Source organism: Gorilla gorilla, chromosome 5 (assembly GCF_029281585.2).
Source record: "Gorilla gorilla gorilla isolate KB3781 chromosome 5, NHGRI_mGorGor1-v2.1_pri, whole genome shotgun sequence".
NCBI classification, from domain to species: domain Eukaryota; kingdom Metazoa; phylum Chordata; class Mammalia; order Primates; family Hominidae; genus Gorilla; species Gorilla gorilla.
Genome location: NC_073229.2, coordinates 34,771,382 through 34,788,638, shown reverse-complemented (window position 1 = coordinate 34,788,638; position 17,257 = coordinate 34,771,382). Strand labels below are relative to the sequence as shown.

The following is a 17,257-nucleotide window of genomic DNA, read 5'->3' as shown; positions in this document are numbered from 1 at the left end:
CAGTGATCTTAGCAAGGATGTTCGCCTAGCAGGGAGAATCTTAATTTCAAAGGATTCTACATAATGTAGTAAGATTGTACTTTCAATGGTTCAGAGCAGATGTGGTATCACCTCAAACCACTAGAGGGAAAAATTCAGCTTGTTATCTTCTTAGACTTTTAGCTTGCTTTGAGTTAAATTCACCAATAATTTTAGAATTCTTTTATTTCTCATTCTGTTAGGAAAACAAGTTTAAAAATATTTATAAATTCCTGCAAGAGAAAAATAGATGCATCTGACCTGTCCCCTTTTCTCACTCTATTATGTGAAAAGAAACCGGGAGTAAAACAGAAAAACTATCTCAATTGTATGATTATCGTATATCTAGACAGCTTCTAGAAATTCAGTAGAATGATGACTCTCACCTTCTGCCCTTTCTTCTGATGCAACATGGTTCAGATAGACTTCTGCTTCTAGTCAAGATAGAGTAACAAACACTAGATTTACCCTCTCAAGGAAAAAAAATTAATAAAAAATCCAAAATATATAAAACAATGGTTGTCAAGACATTGGACATCAGGCGATGAAGGACAATGATCCTTGAGAGATGGAAAGCTGAGAGGGTGAGCTCTATGATTAATTGCAGCTAACTACCTTGAAGACGTTTATAGATGGTAGTGCAGGGAGAGGAAACCCCAGCGGAGCCCTGTGGATTGCCTGAATTGAGGAGGAGCTGAGAATCAAGGAAGGAAAAAGTGGCTAGAGTTTGCACGGCAAAGTAGCTGATAGGAGATAGAGGGAGAATTCCGGAGAGCTGCAGAGGATCCCCTTGAGTATTCCATAGAGGACTGGTCAATGCATGCATATGAGAAAGCTGCCTGAGGTTGGGGAAATAACTACAGAAAGGCCTAGAGGCTATAATACTCAGAGCTCTCACAGTGCTTGTTCTTACCAACCAGACCAGAAAACTCACGAGGCATAGATTAGAGTACTCAGACAGGTTTGGCCTTGCTAGTGGGGAAAAATTAGCCCTACACTAAACATTGCTACGGTCCCACCTAACACATTGCAAAAGCAAGGACTGAACTAATGGAACTGCCTCTCAAAACAACGTTCAGGAATATTTATAGGAACACAAAACTATGTGGCACCCATAAGGTAAAACTGATAATGTCGGACATCTAATACAAAACTTAGCAGGCATGCAAAGAAGCAGGAAAATGTGACCCACAATTAGGAGAAAAATAAACTGATCAAAATCGACCCAGAGCTGATGTTCAAATTAGCAGATGAGGGCATTAAAACTTATTCTTACTGTATTCCATATGTTCAAAGAGCTACAGGAAATATTAAATACAATGTATTTAAATAAATACACTGAGTAGAATTAATGATCAGTTAGACTTTGCGTAAGAAAAGATTAATGAACTTGAAGGCATAGCAAGAGATACTATCCGAAATCAAACATACAGAGAAAAAAGACTAAGAACAAAAATGAACACAGTGTAAGTGAACTGAAGAAAAACGTCACACAACTGAATATACATGTAATTGGAGTCCCCAAAGGAGAGAAGATAAGGTGGGGGCAGGGGCAGGAGGTGGGAACAGAAAAAATTTTGAAAAAATAATGGGCATCAAATTCCAAATTTGATGAAAATGATAAAATCACAAATCCAAGATACCCAAGGAACCCTTGGCACAAGAAACATTAAAAAAAAAAACTATATCAAGGAACATCTTTATCAAATTTCTCAAAACCAGTGATAAAAAGAAAAATCTTAAAAGCAGACAGAGAAATAAAACATGCTATGTGCCAAGGTACTTTAAAGTACTAAGCATTGTAAAATATTGAAAGAAAAATGTGGCAACCTATACTTTTATACCCTGTGAAGATATCTCTTCAAAACAAAGGCTAAATGAATACGTTTTTAGGCATACAAAAACTGAAAGAACTCATCACCAGCAGACCCATATGTAAGAAATGTTAAGTCCTTCAAGTGGAAGGAAAATGATACCAAATGGAACTATGGATTTATACAAAGGAATGAAAAACACTGGAAATGGTAACTACATGTGTAAATATGAGTTTTTCTTATTTCTTAATTTTCTTTAAAGAGAATTCATTGTTTAAAGAACAATAATAACAATACAGTGTGGAGTTCATGACATATGTGAATGTACAATATGTGATGACGATGATAGCACAGAGGCCAGGAGGGGAGAAATGGAAACATACTGGAAGTATAATGTAAAAACCAATAACGTGATCTCTGGATAAGCTCCCAACTATTTGGAAACTAAAAATATTCTATAAATAACCCACAAGTCAAAGAAGCAATCAAATACTGGGATAAGAGTCTTGACATCTGGGCTCTTTTCCTAGTTCTTTGTGAAATTAAACACCAGTGAATACCATGTTAATATTTTTCGAGGTATTGGAGTGTATTCGTTTTCTATACCTGCATAACAAATTTCCACAAATTCAGTGGCTTAAAACCACACATATTTATTTTCTCATGGTTTCATGGTCAGGAGTCCAGGCATGACTCAGTTGGGTCTTCTGCTCAGGGCCTCATGAGCTGCAATCAAGGTGTTGGCTGGGGTCTCCTCTGGGACTTGAGATCCTTTTCCAAGCTCATGTGATTATGGGCAGAATTCATTTCCTTGCAGCTGTGGAACTCACAGCAACTTGCTTCTTCAAGGCCAGCAAGAGAGAGCTCTGCTTCTCCTGTCTCCAACCTCTAGAGCCTCCTTTAAAGGGCTCAGGCCGGGTGCAGTGGCTCACACCTGTAATCTTAGCACTTTGGGAGGCTGAGGCGGGCAGACTGCCTGAGCTCAGGAGTTTGAGACCAGCCTGGGCAAGATGGTGAAACTCTGTCTCTACTAAAATACAAAAAATTAGCTGGGCGTGGTGGTGCGTGCCTGTAGTCCCAGCTACTACAGGAGGCTGGGGAGGCTGAGGCAAGATAATTGTTTGAACCCGGAGGGTGGAGGCTGCAATGAGCCGAGATCACACCACTGCACTCTAGCTTGGGCAACAGAGCTAGACTCTGTCTCAAAATAAATAAATAAATAAATAAATAAATAAATAAATAAATAAATAAAATAAAAATTAAGGGCTCACCTGATTTGCTCAGGCCCACCCAGGATAATATCTCCTTCAATGAACTCAAAAATCAACTAATGTGAAACCCTAATTATATCTGCAGAATGCCTTCCCCTTTACCATACAGTGTAACCTGTTCATGAGTGTGACATTCCATCATAATCACAGGCTCTACCCACATCCAAAGAAAAGGGAGTATTCAGGGTCATATACCAGGGGCTTGGAATTTTAGGGTCCATTTGAGAATTCCACCTGCCACAGAGAGACAGAAAAAGAGGGCAGGGGAAGGATATCATTTGTCAGTTGTTACTCACAATGTCTTCTAAGTAACTAAATATTGTTCTCCAATGCAAACAATGAGCTTTGACTGGCTTTTTATTATTTTCTTCCTTGAGATCAACCATAAGGTCTTGAATAACTATAAGAATAATTATGGTAATGATGACAGCTACTGCCTCTTGAATGGTTAATACGTGCCTGGCATAAGTTCTTTACAACAAACATATAAGGTAGGTATTATTATACCCATTTTATGGATATAAAGGGAAGATCCCGAGGCTCAGAAATCCTTGAATAACTTGCCTTACACAGCTAGTAACAAAGGGATCAAGAATCAGAGCCAGTTGCTGTCTGATTCTTAATTCAGTCCTAGAGAGAAAAAAATGGGAATGCAGGCAGCAAGGAACCCTGGGTTCCACGCCAAGTTCTGCTTTGTGAACGACCATTTAACTGAATTGCTTTCATTATGGATAAAAGCAACTACCTCTGGCTTTTTGGAAATGCTTCTCTCTGTTGGAAAGAACATATAGCAAAAACTGCTATATATATATATATTTTCAACTTGGCCAAAGCATTTTCTATCGATTAGACACAAAATTCCCCATATCCACCTTCTCCTATTTCATCTTAAAGGCTAGAACCAGGCTGTACAATTGTGAGTGGCTGAATTGTGTCTTGTGGGTAAGTTTCTGATTTGAAGAGTGAGTATGCATTTGGAAACATGAAACCGAAGTGCACAGGTGACACTTCCTAAGAGTGGACAGTAATTATCATAGGTAACTTCACCTGGCTGATGACTGGCAGTGCTTCTGTGATTTTATACATTTGAAACTTTTTTGCTGCCTGAAAGCCTATGGCCATGGAAATGCTGCCTATCAGGTTGAACTACAGGTGTTCTCTAAACTGGGGATCGCCAACTGTTGTTCTTGGAGACCACATGGCTTCATGACTCTAGCTATTTGCCAGACTGAATGATGCCTAAGAAGAGACAGAAAAGTCTAGGGGAAGGGGAGTAAAGGGTTGGAGTGGGTCACCCTAAAGACAAAGGTGTGGGTGGGGTTGACATAGAGACTTTCATTTAAAAAAATGCTCTCATGCCCTTTTTGTCTCTAGTTTTTGGTTTTTTTCTTCTTCTTCTTGAAATAGAGCCTCACTCTGTCACCCAGGTTGGAGTACAGTGGCATGATCTTGGCTCACTGCAATGTCCCCCTCCCGGTTCAAGCGATTCCCTTGCCGCAGGCTCCTAAGTAACCAGGATTACAGGTGGTCGCCCCGGCTAATTGTTGCATTTTGAGTAGAGACAGGGTTTCACCATGTTGGCCAGGTTGGTCTCGAACTCCTGACCTCAAGTGATTCGCCCACCTTGGCCTTCCAAAGTGTTGGGATTACAGGCGTGAGCCACCGCGCCTGGATTGTCTCTAGGTTTGTTTGGAGAGAAGCAAGTACCACAATCCTCCGGGAACATCCCGGCTGCTGTTTGAAGAGCAATAGCTCCCAGTCGGTCAGGGCTAAGTAATTAGCATAGCCACCAGGGGGCAATAATACCACAGCGATGATGAAATAGTAATAAGCTTGACTTTATTGTGTCCAAATCACCTACAAGAATAATCTTAGGTGAATGGATTTTGTGCTACTAATAGACTACTATACAATTAAGTACTAATACACTAATTACATTTCCGATTTAAAGTAACAATAATAATCAGTGTACACAGCCTGTACAGTCAGGCAGTCTTCTGTGGGGAAAATTTATCCGCTTCTGCTGTCTGCTCCTTAGAAAGAAATCCTAGTCCCAAAAGGGAGTGTAGTGGGAATTATGGGGCAGGGGATGTAAACAGGAGCAGGGAAAGGGGAAGCTTCCGGATAAGGAAGATGAAGCCCAGGCAGGGGGCGGTGGCTCACTCCTGTAATCGCAGCACTTTAATTGGGAGGCTGAGGTGGGTGGATCACCTGAGGTCAGGAGTTCAAGACTACCCTGGCCAACATGGTGAAACTCCGTCTCTACAAAAACACAAAAATTAGCAGGGTGTGGTGGTGCGTGCCTGTAATCCCAGCTACTTGGGAGGCTGAGGCAGGAGAATGGCTTGAACCCAGAAGGCAGAGGCTGCAGTGAACTGACATCTCGCCACTGCACTCCAGCCTGGGTGACAAAGCAAGACTCTGTCTCAGAAAAAAAAAAAGGAAGATGAAGTCATGAGGAGTGAATTCCCCAGCATCATCTTCCTGGAAACAGGAATGCAGCCCCAAGACTCCGAGTCTCAGCTGCTAGGAACTCTGCGAGATTATGAGTCTTCTCAGTGAAGAGAGGGGCATTGCCTTCTCCATGTGCCCTCGGTGTTTAACAGGGCTTATTGGGTTCCCAACATGAGTAGGCACTGTGCTAGGCCCAGGGTGTATGGGAGAAATAATAATAATAATGCAGACATGGTTCTTGCCCCCAGGAAGTCAGGATCTAGTGGGGATACAGAAAATAAGTTAATTTTCAGACAAACATCTAATCACAAATCATATTAGATGATATAAAGGAAAGTCAAGTTACTACGAGATCATATAACAGAGGGGAGGACACTTAACCTGAAGCTTGAGGGAAGAGAGACACAAACAAACAAAAAAACAAATGGGGAAAGAGTGTTGTAAGTTGACCTTAAGGTATACTGGATTATATATAAAGAGGCTGGTGTCATTTGATGTAAGGTATCCTCTAGCCCACATAAAGGATTTGGGATTTTTATCCTAACTGCAATAATAAGTTTTGAAGGGTTTTATATGGATGATTGACATGGATCCAATTATATTTTTGTGAGATCATTCTGGCTTTCATCTGGGAAAAAAATTGGAGGCAACAAGAGTTAAAGCAGGGGGAATGATTAGGAGTCATTGGGTGATAATGAATGCTTGGTAGTGAGCATAGAGAGAGGTGTACAGATTTCAGATGCCTTTTAGTGAGACTCAGTAAGACTCGCTATTGTGCTGGATGTTGAGGGAGATGTCAAGGAAGACCTCAGCAGATACTTGGTATATGTCAGGGTGGATGTGGGTGACATTTATGGAATTGGGAAAGGCAGATCAAGGGTTCAGTTTTAGGCATAATAATTTTGGATGCCAAGAGACATCCATAAGGGGTTATAAGGCTGGAGCTCAGGAGGAAGGTATAGGCTAGAGATTCAATGTTAAGGATCATCAGCACAAAGCCCTTAGAATGGACGAGATTGCCTGGAAAAACAGCATAGAAAGAGAAGAAGAGAGGGCCAGCTACTCGGGAGACTGAGGCAGGAGAACTGCTTGAACCTGGGAGGTCAAGAAGGGAACGGAGACATGCAAAGGTGAAGGAGCTGCCTGATGTGTAAAAGAAAAACTAGGAGAATGTGGTTTCATGGAAGCCAAGAACAGATCTTTCACAAAGGAGGAGTCGTCGTCTGTGTCAAAAGTTGCTGAGTGATTATCTAAGATAAGGCCTGGAAAGGAGAATTGAATAAAGCAATGTAGAAGCCATTGGTTACCTTCCCAAGAGCACTTTCAGTTATGTGGTGGAAGTGGGAGCCAGATGAGAGGGTTCGAAGAGGAAATAGGCACACAGTACTCAAAAATAAATCACAGGTGGATTCAGGACTTATTTACAAATAAATGGAAGAATGTTTTCATGATTTTAGAGTAAGAAACAACTTCTGAATACATAAGAAAAGGACAAATCATAAAGCTAAGACTGATGAATTTGCCTACTTTTATATTAAGAATTTTGGTTTCTATTCAGTAGCACAATAGGGTGACTATAGTTAACAATAACTTGGCTGGGTGTGGTGACTCGTGTGTAATCTCAGCACTTTGGGAGGCCGAGGTGGGCAGATCACTTGAGGTCAGGAGTTCGAGACCAGCCTGGCCCACCTGGGGAAACATCTCTACAAAAACTGCAAAAATTACCTGGGCATGGTGGCATGCACCTGTAGTCCCAGCTACTTGGGAGACTGAGGCAGGAGGATCACTTGAGCCCAGGAGGTGGTGGTTGCAGTGAGCTGAGATCATGCTACTGCACTCCAGCCTGGATGACAGAGTGAGACCCTGTCTCAAAATAATAATAATAATAATAACTTCTCTATATTTAAAAATAACTAAAAGAGTAAAATTGGAATATTCCTAACACAAAGAAATGAAAAATGTTTGAGGAGATAGATACCCCAATTACTTCGATTTGATCCTTACATGTCGTACGCCTGCATCAAAATATCACATGTACCCCATAAATATATACAACTATTATGTACCCATAGTAATTAAAAATTTAAAAATAAAATTTTAAAGAAAGAATTTCTGTTTTATTAAGAAAGTGAAACACACAAGTTGATAATATGTATATTGGTGATCCTGCTATTCTACATCTCAGGATGGAAAGAAAATCTTGCCTGTATTCCTTGGAGACATGTATAAGAATGTTCACAGTAAATTGCTTAGAATGGCAAAAACGTAGAAAGAGTTCAAGTGACCAATCTCGAGAATTGATATGTAAATTGTGGTATAATTATTGAACCAAATGTTACACAACACCACAACATGTAATTAAAGTAAATGAACCACATGGCTGCTTCTTATATATATAACATTGAACAAAAAATTCAATGTGCAGAAGATTACGTGCTGTGTGTTCAGTTCCATAGAGTCCAAGAATATTATTTTAAAATATGACCATAAATATCCAAAGAAAAAGCTAAAAAAATGGAAAGTATTTGCCCTTGGTCCGCAGACTTGGACTTAGAGAGTAAGTAAGGGGACTATATTTTCAATAAATACTTTGTAGTAATATTTGAATTTTAAAAAATATATACATGGATTTTTAAAATACAAATGTGTGTATATATATGTATATATATATATGTGTGTATATATATATTTTGATTGTTTGTTTGAGACAGGGTCTCACTGTTGCCCAGACTGGACTGCAGTGGTACCATCACAGCTCACTGCAGACTCAAACTCCTGGGCTCAAGTTATCCTGCCTCAGACTTCCTTGTAGCTGGGATTATTGGTATGTACCACCACACTTGGCTAATTGTTAATGTTTTTGTAGAGATGGGGTCTTACTCTGTTGCCCAGGCTGGTCTTGAACTCAGCCTCAAGTGATCCTCCTCCTCAGCCTCCCAAAGTGCTGGGATTACAGGCATGAGCCACTGTGCTTGGCCAGAAATAATTTTAAAAGTGAAGGGAGGTGAGGAAATGGAGGCTACATGAGGGACAGCTCTGAACAACTTTTAAAAATTTTAGATGACAATAATGAATTTTAAACATTTTTATTTAGAAACCAAGAATACATATAAAAGGGATTCGACCACAAAGGTCAAATAGATTTTTACAGTAAATCAGAATATTTTCAATGGGGGATGTTCTGATGACAAGATGTGGTTCCAGGATCTCCCCCAAATTCCTGGGCAAGCAACCTGTTTGCTCCTTTTTGCAGAGAGGGATACCCATGTGACAAAGTTTGGGAACTAATGACTTAGGCTATGGTGGGTGTGAGACTCACAAAGAAACCAAGCAGAGAATAGGAACCACATTTTTGGACTCCAAAGCATGTGATTTTTCTACCTTCCCACATAACATCTAACTCTTAAAGATTGCTCATTTCTGTGTTAGAATGTTCTATTAAAGCTACACTGTAAATGGTGTATACAATAATCAGGTATTTATTTTATCTAACAGACAATGGTGAATATGGCTCTGGAATTCTGACTATAAATAGAATTTTATTAAAGCCCGTGGCAATCTCTGCTCACCATTTGGCTGGTGGACTACTCCACTATTTTAGTCCTTTCTTTTGGTAAAATGCAGAGCTGTACAAATTGGACTGAAAATTGTACTAATTCTGGATTCTGTTTAGGGAAATACATTTGCATCTATATCATCCTTTCTGTTTGACAGATGAGTAAAAGGAGTCACAGAGGTGTTGCTTGCTCGAGATCCTAAAACTCACAAGCAGAAGCTGCTAGTTTCCTATTCTGTCAGAGTAAATGGTGCTACTATTTTTGGTTCAGTGTTCTTTTCCATTTCTGGTTATCGTGATCAGAGAGAGACAAATTCTACTTTGTTTCTAAGATACTCTCTGATCTCTTTCAGGCAACTCGCAAGCCACATATTGTCACAGGAACTCCCACATAGTAGGTTCCTTTGGTGGTGGTGACAGGTGGGGGGATTATATGATAAGGCCCCATGTAACAAAATAAATATAAAATATTACTCCAGACTCTGTGTGAGAAAATACAATGAAATCTGTGGACTTAACCCTTCTTTAATAACTTGTCAAAATCTGTTATCTCCTCAATGCTCTGCCCTTTGAAAAGAACCAGAGGGGAACGAATCTCATGGTAATGAGTAACATTCATTGAAAAAGCATTTAAAGGGTGTTTAAAGGGATAAAGATTATCTGAAGCATTTAGAAAAAACTAAAAATTCCATCTATATGCTAAAAAGGGTAATATGAAAATAGAGTCTAATAACAAAGTAGTAATCAGATTAGGGAGGAATTTGCCATTGACAGGAAATAAGAGACTTGGAGCTGGTGCTATTGCCATCCTAGGAAGGGGTTGGGTTTCATGGGTACAAAGGAGGTGCACGAAACCCCTGCAGTGACTCAGAAGACAAAAAGCAATTTGGGAGACAGTTATAGATAGATCCAGAGTTTTACATTGTATTTTTCAACTGAAGGGGAGTATTTTATAATGCAGGGAATATGCATAGAATGTTACCAATTTACTCTTCTCCGCATCACCTACCATTGATCTGTTACTAACTATCCCTAAGTGCGAATAAAAGAAAATGAGCAATAAACAGGATCTTCAGAATAGGATCTATCTTCACTTTATAAGTGCTTGAATTCAGCATGCTCTTTTATGCATCCCCATCTTCATCCAGCTGTCTCCTCTGCTGCCAACGTCCATCCTTTATCCTTCTCCAACTGGCCGACTCTTATTTGTCTTGCAAAAGTCAGCCATGACACTTTCTCCCTGAAACTTTCTTGAATAGTCAGGCTTTTCCTGTCAGTGCTTTTTTTTTTTTTTTTTTTTTTTTGGCACCTTTTGTCCTATTTTCAGGGTCACTGTATTGCCATTGATCATGTAAGTGTCTGAGTGTTCCCTAGACTGTGAACCCCTTGAGGGCAGGGGCTGTTCTTCATCTATTTTCCCAGAGCCTCCACCCAAACATGTTTCAATATTAATATCTGCCAGTGGAGTCAACAGTGTCTGGAAGAGGAAGACTCAGGACATGCCTTTGTGAATGTGCCAAGGATTTACAAACACACCCTGGTCAACCTCATCATGAAAATTTAAGTAAGCAAAAGATTTCCCAGCTTGTGCTGGTACCTTACCAATTTTGAGAACACCCTCATTGTGGTTCATTGCATTTCAGCATAGACAAAAGACCTTAGAAACTGGGATAATTTGTTGCCAGGAAATTTTATTTCAATGAAAAGAAATGAGTCCAGAATCTCTAAGGTACTGCCCTGCATTGCAACCCTTCCTACGCTGTTACCCCACTTTGCATCCATCCTTGCTGCTCCACTTCCTCATCTCTCCTCACACCATCGTTATCCTTTCTTCTGTTGTTCAACTCTCTCCAGCCATGGGCTCCACAGTAGGCTCTGGAATCACTGTTGGAGTCTCTAGATAGTGAAGGCGGCTTCCTTACCCTTGCTGGTACTCCAGTGAAATTGTCGTCTGTGGACACCTCCTGCACAGTACCTTTTGCAACATTTCTATCTGGGAGAGACTTTTGCTGTCTCTTCCTTTGATTGGCGATGCCAAGCAGTTGCACAGTATCCCAGTGGTGCACTGGGGGATTGTATTATAGCTTGGAGGTTAAGTGTAAGGTCTCCAGTTAGACTGTCTTTATTTAAATCTACTACTTCCATTCACTAGCTGTGATACCTTGGATAAGCTAATTGTCTTAGATAGAGTTGCTATCTAAGTGGCTTGAACTTAGCTGCTACCTAAGTGGGTGGCTTGAACAATAGATATTTATTTACCACAGTTCTGGCATCTGGAAGTCCAATATCAAGGTGCCAGTTGATTTAGTTCCTGGTGAGAGATCTCTTTCTGGCTTGTGGACAGCTGTCCTGTCAATGTATCCTCACATGGCAGAGAGAGATCATCTGTCTTGTGTCTCTTCTTCTTCTTTTTTTTAAGTTCTGGGATACATGTGCAGAACATGCAGGTTTGTTACATAGGTATGCATGTGCCATGGCGGTTTGCTGCACCCATCAACCCGTCATCTACATTAGGTATTTCTCCTAATGCTATCCCTCCCCTTGCCCCCCCACCCCTCAACAGGCCCCAGTGTGTGACGTTCCCCTCCCTGTGTCCACATGTTCTTGTTGTTCAACTCCCCCTTATGAGGGAGAACATGCGGTGTTTGGTTTTCTGTTCTTGTGTTAGTTTGCTGAGAATGATGGTTTCCAGCCTCATCCATGTCGCTGCAAAGGACATGAACTCATTATTTTTTATGGCTGCATAGTTTTCCATGGTGTATATGTGCCACATTTTCTTTATCCAGTCTATCACTAATGGGCATTTGGGTTGGTTCCAAGTCTTTGCTATTGTGAATAGTACTGCAATAAACATAACGTGTGCATATGTCTTTATAGTAGAATGATTTATAATCCTTTGGGTATATACCCAGTACTGGGATTGCTGGGTCAAATGGTATTTCTGGTTCTAGATCCTTGAGGAATCGCCACACTGTCTTCCACAATGGTTGAACTAATTTACACTCCCACCAACAGTGTAAAAGTGTTCCTATTTCTCTACATCCTCTCCAGCATCTGTTGTTTCCTGACTTTTTAATGATCACCATTCTAACTGGCATGAAATGGTATCTCATTGTGGTTCTGATCTGCATTTCTCTAATGACCAGTGATGATGAGCTCTTTTTCGTATGTTTGTTGGTTGCATAAATGTCTTCTTTTGAGAAGTGTCTCTTCATATCCTTCACCCACTTTTTGATGGGGTTGTTTGTTTTTTGCTTGTAAATTTGTTTAAGTTCCTTGTAGATTCAGGATATTAGACTTTTGTCAGATGGATAGATTGCAAAAATTTTCTCCCATTCTGTAGGTTGCCTGTTCACTCTGATGATAGTCTCTTTTGCTGTGCAGAAGCTCTTTAGTTTAATTAGATCCCATTTGTCAATTTTGGCTTTTGTTGCAATTGCTTTTGGTGTTTTAGTCATGAAGTCTTTGGCCATGCCTATTTCCTGAATGGTATTGCCTAGGTTTTCTTCTAGGGTTTTTATGGTTTTAGGTCTTACGTTTAAGTCTTTAATCCATCTTGAGTTAATTTTTGTATAAGGTGTAAGGAAGGGGTCCAGTTTCAGTTTTCTGCATATGGCTAGCCAGTTTTCCCAACATCATTTATTAAATAGGGAATCCTTTCCCCATTGCTTGTTTTTGTTAGGTTTGTCAAAGATCAGATGGTTGTAGATGTGTGGTGTTATTTCTGAGGCCTCTGTTCTGTTCCGCTGGTCTATATATCTGTTTTTGTACCAGTACCATGCTGTTTTGGTTACTCTATCCTTGTAATATAGTTTGAAGTCAGGTAGCATGATGCCTCCAGCTTTGTTTCTTTTGCTTAGGATTGTCTCAGCTATATGGGCTCTTTTTTGGTTCCATATGAAATTTAAAGTAGTTTTTTCTAATTCTGTGAAGAAAGTCAATGGTAGCTTGATGGGAATAGCATTGAATCTATAAATTACTTTGGGCAGTATGGCTATTTTCATTATATTGATTCTTCCTATTCATGAGCATGGAATGTTTTTCCATTTGTTTGTGTCTTCTCTTACTTCCTTGAGCAGTGGTTTGTAGTTCTCCTTGAAGAGGTCCGTCACATCCCTTGTAAGTTGTATTCCCAGATATTCTATTCTCTTGGTAGCAATTGTGAATGGGAGTTCACTCATGATTTGGCTGTTTGTCTATTATTGGTGTATAGGAATGCTTGTGATTTTTGCATATTGATTTTGTATCCTGAGAGTTTGCTGAAGTTGCTTATCAGCTTAAGGAGTTTTTGGGCTAAGACAATGGGGTTTTCTAAATATACAATCATGTCTTCTGCAAACAGAGGCAATTTGACTTCCTCTCTTCCTATTTGAATACCCTTTCTTTCTTTCTCTTGCCTGATTGCCCTGGCCAGAACTTCCAGTACTACGTGCAATAGGAGTGGTGAGAGAGAACAACCTTGTCTTGTGCCGGTTTTCAAAGGGAATGCTTCCACCTTTTGCCCATTCAGTATGATATTGGCTGTGGGTTTGTCATAAATAACTCTTATGATTTTGAGATATGTTCCATCAATACCTAGTTTATTGAGTGCTTTTAGCATGAAGGGGTGTTGAATTTTATTGAAGGCCTTTTCTGCATCTATTGAGATAATCATGTGGTTTTTGTCATTAGTTCTGTTTATGTGATGGATTACGTTTATTAATTTGCGTATGTTGAACCAGCCTTGCATCCCAGGGATGAAGCCAACTTGATTGTGGTGGATAAGCTTTTTTATGTGCTGCTGGATTTGGTTTGCCAGTATTTTATTGAGGATTTTCACATTAATGTTCATCAGGGATATTGGCCTGAAATTTTCTTTTTTTGTTGTGTCTCTGCCAGGTTTTGGTATCAGGATGATGCTGGCCCCATAAAATGAGTTAGGGAGGAATCCCTCTTTTTGTATTTATTGGAATAGTTTCAGAAGGAATGGTACCAGCTCCTCTTTGTACCTCTGGTAGAATTCGGCTGTGAATCCATCTGGACCTGGCTTTTTTTGATTGGTAAGCTATTAATTACTGCCTCAATTTCAGAACTTGTTACTGGTCTATTCAGGGATTCAACTACTTCCTGGTTCAGTCTTGGGAAAGCGTATGTGTCCAGGAATTTATTCATTTCTTCTAAATTTTCTGGTTTATTTGTGTAGAGGTGTTTATAATATTCTCTGATGGTAGTTTGTATTTCTGTGGGATCAGTGGTGATATCCCCTTTATCATTTTTTTATTGTGTCTATTTGGTTCTTCTCTCTTTTCTTTATTAGTCTGGCTAGTGGACTATCTGTTTTGTTAATCTTTTCAAAAAACCAGCTCCTGGATTCACTGATTTTTTTTGAAGGGTTTTTTGCGTCTCTGTCTCCTTCAGTTCTGTTCTGACCTTAGTTACTTCTTGTCTTCTGCTAGCTTTTGAATTTGTTTGCTCTTGCTTCTCTAGTTCTTTTAATTGTAACGTTAAGGTGTCGATTTTAGATATTTCCCACTTTCTCCTGTGGGCATTTAGTGCTATAAATTTCCCTCTAAACACTGCTTTAGCTGTGTCCCAGAGATTCTGGTACATTGTGTCTTTATTCTCATTGGTTTCAAAGAACTTACTTATTTCTACCTTAATTTCGTTATTTACCCATTCAGGAGCAGGTTGTTCGGGTTCCATGTAGTTGTGCAGTTTTGAGTGAGTTTCTCTTTTTTTTCTTTTTTCTTTTCTTTTTTTTTTTTTTTAGATGGAATCTCACTCTGTCTCCAGGCTGGAGAGCAATGGCATGATCATGACTCACTGCAACCTCAGCCTCCTAGGTTCAAGCAATTCTCCTGCCTCAGCCTCCCAAGTAGCTGTGACTACAGGCATGTGCCACCATGCCAAGCTAATTTTTTTTTTTTGTATTTTTGGTAGAGACAGGGTTTCACCATACTGGCCAGGATGGTCTTGATCTCTTGACCTCGTGATCCACCTGCCTCAGCCTCCCAAAGTTCTAGGATTCCAGGCATGAGCTGTCACACACAGCTTGAGTGAGTTTCTTAATTCTGAGTTCTAATTTAATTGCACTGTGGTCTGAGAGACTGTTATGATTTCCATTCCTTTACATTTGCTGAGGAGTGTTTTATTTCCAATTATGGTCAATTTTAGAATAAGTGCTATGTGGTGCTGTGAAGAATGTATATTCTGCTGATTTGGGGTGAAGAGTTCTGTAGATGTCTATTAGGTCCACTTGGTCCAGAGCTGAGTTCAAGTCCTGAATATCCTTTTTAATTTTCTGTCTCATTGATCTGTCTAATATTGACAGTGGGGTGTTAAAGTCTCCCACTATTATTGCGTGGGAGTCTAGTCTCTTTGTAGGTCTTGAAGAGCTTGCTTTATGAATCTGGCTGCTCCTATATTGGGTGCATGTGTATTTAGGATAGTTAGCTCTTCTTGTTGCATGGATCCCTTTACCATTATGTAATGCCCTTCTTTGTCTTTTTTGATCTTTGTTGATTTAAAGTCTATTTTACCAGAAACTAGGATTTCAACTCCTACTTTTTTTTTGCTTTCCATTTGCTTGATAAATATTCCTCCATCCCTTTATTTTGAGCCTATGTGCATCTTTGCATGTGAGATGGGTCTCCTGAATACAGCACACTGATGGGTCTTGACTCTTTATCCAATTTGCCAGTCTGTGCCTTTTAACTGGGGGCATTTAGCCCATTTACATTTAAGGTTAATATTGTTATGTGTAAATTTGATCCTATCATCATGATGCTAGCTGGTTATTTTGCACATTAGTTGATGTAGTTTCTTTGTAGTGTCATTGGTCTTTATATTTTGGTATGTTTTTGCAGTGGCTGGTAGCAGTTTTTCCTTTCCATATTTAGTACTTCCTTCAGGAGCTCTTGGAAGGCTGGCCTGGGGGTGACAAAATCCCTCAGCATTTGCTTGTCTGTAAAGGATTTTATTTCTCCTTTGCTTATGAAGCTTAGTTTGGCTGGAAATGAAATTCTGGGTTGAAAATTCTTTTCTTTAAGAATGTTGAATATTGGCCCCCACTCTCTTCTGGCTTGTTGGGTTTCTTCAGAGATATCTGCTGTTAATCTGATGGGCTCCCCTTTGTGGGTAACCCGACCTTTCTCTCTGGCTGCCCTTAACATTTTTTCCTTCATTTCAACTTTGGTGAATCTGACAATTATGTGTCTTGGAGTTGCTCTTCTCGAGGAGTATCTTTGTGGCATTCTCTGTGTTTCCTGAATCTGAATGTTGGCCTGCCTTGCTAGATCGGGGAAGTTCTCCTGGATAATATCCTGAAGTGTGTTTTCCAACTTGGTTCCATTCTTCCTGTCACTTTCAGGTACACCAATCAATCATAGGTTTGGTCTTTTCACATAGTCCCATATTTCTTGGAGGCTTTGTTCATTCCTTTTCATTCTTTTTTCTCTAATCCTGTCTTCGTGCTTTATTTCATTAAGTTGATCTTCAATCTCTGATATCCTTTCTTCTGCTTGATCGATTTGGCTATTGATACTTGTATATGCTTCACGAAGTTCTCATGCTGTGTTTTTCAGTTCCATCAGGTCATTTATATTCTTCTCTAAACTGGTTATTCTAGTTAGCAGTTTCTGTAACCTTTTATCAAGGTTCTTAGCTTCCTTGCGTTGACTTAGAACATGCTTCTTTAGCTCAGAGGAGTTTGTTATTACCTACCTTCTGAAGCCTACTTCTGTCAATTTGTCAAACTCATTCTCCATCCAGTTTTGTTCCCTTGCTGGTGAGGAGTTGTGATCCTTTGGAGGAGAAGAGGCATTCTGGCTTTTGGAATTTTGAGCATTTTTGTGCTGATTTTTCCTCATCTTCATGGATTTATCTACCTTTGATCTTTGATGCTGAGGACCTTTGGACTGGGTTTTTGTGTGGACGTCCTTTTTGTTGATGTTGATGTTATTGCTTTCTATTCATTAGTTTTCCTTCTAACAGTCAGGCCCCTCTTCTGCAGGTCTGCTGGAGTTTGCTGGAGGTCCATTCCAGACTCTGTTTGCCTGGGTATCAGCAGCAGAGGCTGCAGAACAGCAAAGATTGCTGCCTGCTCCTTCCTCTGGAAGCTTTGTCCCAGAGGGGCACCTGCCAGATAGATGCCAGCCAGAGCTCTG

At 39.9% G+C, this 17,257-nt stretch overlaps 1 long non-coding RNA gene across 1 annotated transcript in view; it reads left to right on the top strand.

Moving 5' to 3' along the window:
- LOC129534246 (uncharacterized) overlaps positions 1 to 17,257 on the top strand; it is a 47,787-nt gene that overhangs the window by 16,656 nt on the left and 13,874 nt on the right. The window lies entirely within an intron of this gene.